The following is a 4,129-nucleotide window of genomic DNA, read 5'->3' as shown; positions in this document are numbered from 1 at the left end:
GGGTATCACGTGTGGCAGTGCGTGAGCTGCGAAAGAGACAGGAGTTGCTGTCCTTGGCAGTGCAGAATTCTGTTCTCCAAGGATCCCCGGCGAGAGCTGGAGACCCAGGCCTGTTCCAAACGCCTGCCGTGAATTCATCTTCTGCTCCTTGGGAACCTCACTCAGCTACCAGCAACACTGAACAGGTCACGGGAAAGGGACAGCGCGCCCGTCTGCACATCTCCTTGGCCTTGTGTCTTGCACGAATAGATCAGGCCCCTCTCTGGGCCGTCAGTCCTCGGGAACGAAGAGTGAGGGCCTGCTCCGGGCCTGGAAGGGGCATGTGTCAGCTGGCATCTTCTTCTCTGGGATCGGACGTGCCCGTATGACCCAGCAGAGGAAGCTCCCAGGGACTCTCCCTGATGGTGAGAGGGGACTCTGCTTCAGTCCTTGACTCACAGAATGCCTCGGGGCCCCCGTCCAGCCCACCTACCCTGCCTCATCTTGGCGGCGGAACCCGAGGGCGGCGGGAACCCGAAGGCGCCGGGAACCCGAAGGCGGCGGGAACCCGAAGGCGGCGGGAACCCGAAGGCGGCGGGAACCCGAAGGCGGCGGAGCACGAGGCCGGCGGAAACTGAGGGAGCGGGACCCGGGGGCGGCCGGAACCCGAGGGCGGCGGAACCAAGGGCGGCGGCCGCGGTTTCCCGTGAACAAGCAGGGATCCTTGAGCACGGACACAGGAAGGCAGGGCGCGAACGGGACTGGCCGTGGTGAGTGTGGCGGTGCCGGGGCAGCTTCGCGGCGAGGCGCTCGCACCCGCCGGGGAAGAGGGCCGGCGTGGGGCCGAGGGTCCCCGGAGTCGGGGCCGCGGGGGCTGGGGAGGGTCCGCGCGGACCGCTTGCTTCGTGTGGTCCCAGAGACCTCGGCCCTCCCTGCGGGCGCCGGGGGCCTGAGTCCGGGTCCCAGAGCTGTCGCTCCGTGTGTGACCCTCAGTTAATCACTTTCTCCCTGTGCTTCAGCGTGCTCGTCTGTAAAATGGGGAGAATAGCGTCTGGTTGGTTGATGGATTGGCTGGTCCATTCATTCCGGGCGCTTTACTGGCTCCGGTACTGGGGCGGGGAGGACAGGCAGCCCAGGAGGGCTCCAGGCTCGTGGGACCGCCCGCACCTACCAGGCCGGCAGGACCGAGTGCGGGAGAACTGGGGAGTTCTTTGGAAAAAAGAGTAAATTGCTTTTCACAGGAGAGATGTTAATTCGAACATAAAAAAAATTATACTTTTGTTGAGATTTGGAGTGAATTCTGTGGTTACTCAGAAGTTCCATAGAAGGAATATGCGTTGTTAGCTAATATGTTGCATATTGTGATGACAATTTATATGCTTGTAGTGTTGTAGGGGAAAAAAAATCACAAAGTTTAGTAAACCAAAAAGAAAGTTTTCTTCGGCATATATTCAAAGGGGCAAAAGTGGGAAACATACAACCATGCTGCCAGAGCCATGTCCGCCTGAGTCCAAGGAAATACCACAGAACAGACGAAAGTGGGAAAACGGATAAGCATGCTGCTAGAGCCATGTCTGCCCAAGTCCAAAGAATATTACAGAATAGGCAAGAATGGGAAAACAGACAAGCACGCTGCCACAGCCAGGTCTGCCAAGGAATGTTACAGAGTCATCAGTATATATTAACATTACAAATGGGCAAAACCATTGAAAGCTTCACCTTTTCACAGATTGGCTAGAAACTATGATCCTACATTTTGAATCTTTCTCAACAATCATTGGTACAGGTTTCAGGAACGACAGTCCGGAGGCTCTTCATTGGTCCAACCATTTTTCTATTCACTAAATGCTAATAAAAAAAGTTAAGACTACAAATGTAGTGTTTTGTACTCTGTTTGATTGGCTTTATGTGAAAGGTTCCCTAAAAGGTATTTTTCAAGTTTCTCTTACCTATTGTCTTTATACCTCAGGGCCCAGGTGATGTGTCCTTGTGAGTCCTTGTGAGCAGTTGTGAGCCCAGCTCCAGCTGGGTCACATTCTCTATGCTCAAAGACAGGGAATAATAACTCCAATATTATTTCCTAAATCAGTAGAAAAATTTACAAGGCACATTCACAACCCTGTCTCCAAATGAGGCTGTAGAGCTGGTGGTGTACCTTCACACTGTTGTTAGGTGCCATCGAGTTGGTTCCCACTCAGCAATCATGTACAACAGAAGAAACGCTTCCCGGTCCTGCGCCATCCTCATAAACGTCGTTATGCTTGAGCCCATTGTTGCAGCCACTGTGTCAATAATCTCATTGCAGGCCTTCCTCTTTTTTGCTGACCCTCTGCTTTACCAAGCATGATGTCCTCCAGGGACTGGTCCCTCCTGATAAATGTCCAAAGTAAGTGAGATGAAGGCATGCCATCCCTTGTATTACTAGTGAAGAAATAGAGGTGGAGGTTGAGTGAGGTACCCCCGCTCGCCCTACCTGTAAGTGAGGGCTAGAATCCAGGTCCCAGGACGCTGGAGCAGTGGTCTTTCCACCGGACTAGGTGGCCTGCATATTTCCACCTTGTTTTTTATAATACTCGAGTCATTCATCTGTGGCAAAAGGGAGCTCCTTTGGGTCACGAATGGCCTTTAAACAGACTTTTATCGCTTTTAGTTGGTCTGACTTTATATTGGCATTCTTCTCACTCTCTTCTCTTGCCTTGGGTGATTTTATCTGCGCTCAGACTTGACCTTTTTTACACCAGTGAGTCCCACATCTTTGCCTTCTGCCCAATTTCTCCTAACTTCAACTGCACAACCAGACATCCATAGGACATTTCCAGCTTGGATGCCCCGCAGGCATCTCAAACTCACTATCTCCGAAACTTCACACATGTCCTTTCTCCACAGACCTACATTCCAAATGTAAATGATTGCAGCCATTATCTACTCAGTTGCTCAAGCACAAAACCTGGCTTGGTTTCTCCTCTCTCGCTTCCAACAATCGATTGATCACCAAGTCCTGCCAAAATTCTATTTTCCAAAAATCTGCCAAATCCATCTTTTCTATCTCCATTACCCCTTCCTTCCCGTAGGTGACCAGAGATTATGGTAATAACTTCCTAATGGCCCTTTTTAGTTTCAATCTCAGCTTCTACCAGTCTTTTGCATTCTACCATCAAAGTATCACTTACTTAAATCCTTCAGAGCTGTTTCATCGTCTTTAACATGACATCCAAAGTCTCTAGCATGCATTCAAGGTCTTTCTTGGTGTTTTCTGCATGCTGTCCTCCACCATCCTTTATCTCCAAACCTCTGTTTCCCAAAGTGTGCTGTGGTGGGACTCTCCATTAGAATCCTGGGAGTGCTTGTTAAAAATGAAGGTAACAGCCCCATTCCAGAGTAAATCAGAATCTAGGGAGATAGTGTCTAAGAATCCGCATTTTAAATAAGTTCTGCACTAAAGTTTGAAAGCCCCTGTTCTAAACACTCCCTGATGTTTACCCTTCTCTCTGCCCACACTTGGTTCTTTACCTGTGTTTCCTTGAACACACCTTGCTCTCCTTTATGTCTTTGTAAGCATCAGCTTCTTTAGTTCGTTCTTTGCTTTGGTAACTCCTACTCATTCTTTGAGATTCTGCTTAAATGCCCCTCCCACTGGGGAGCCTTCCCTGACCACGCCCACTCCCTTCGAGGTTGGGTCTGTCCTTGGGACTCTAACAGAGTCTGTAGCTCACCCCTTGTCTTTGTCACCTAGTGCTGCTGTGATAAGAAATACACTCACAGGTGGCTTTAGTGAGCACATTTATTTTCTCACAGCTCTGGAGACTAAAAGTCCACTTCAGGGTCACAGCTGCGTCGATTCCTGGTTTCTGCTGTTTGATGGCGGTCCTTGGCGCTCCTTTGCTGCATCGATTCCTGGTTTCTGGTGTTTGATGGCGGTCCTTGGCGCTCCTCTGCTGCGTCCATTCCTGGTTTCTGGTGTTGATGGCAGTCCTTGGCGCTCCTTTGCTGCATGGATTCCTGGTTTCTGGTGTTTGATGGCGGTCCTTGGCGCTCCTTTGCTGCGTCCATTCCTGGTTTCTGGTGTTTGATGGCCGTCCTTGGCGCTCCTTTGCTGCGTCGATTCCTGGTTTCTGGTGTTTGATGGCGGTCCTTGGCGCTCCTTTGCTGC

The 4,129-nt window shown here is 50.8% G+C and overlaps 1 protein-coding gene across 1 annotated transcript in view; it reads left to right on the top strand.

Moving 5' to 3' along the window:
* The first annotated feature begins 704 nt into the window (after window positions 1-704).
* The window catches only part of AGK (acylglycerol kinase), an 84,026-nt gene continuing 80,601 nt past the window's right edge, over window positions 705-4,129 (top strand). The window contains exon 1 of the mRNA XM_023736873.1: window positions 705-749. The gene's annotated coding sequence lies outside the window, so the exon portion shown is untranslated. The remainder of the gene's footprint in view (window positions 750-4,129) is intronic.

This window comes from Trichechus manatus, unplaced genomic scaffold (genome assembly GCF_000243295.1).
Source record: "Trichechus manatus latirostris isolate Lorelei unplaced genomic scaffold, TriManLat1.0 scaffold00093, whole genome shotgun sequence".
Classification (NCBI taxonomy): domain Eukaryota; kingdom Metazoa; phylum Chordata; class Mammalia; order Sirenia; family Trichechidae; genus Trichechus; species Trichechus manatus.
Note: the sequence above shows the minus strand (reverse complement) of the source record. Positions and strands in the feature narration are given on the sequence as shown.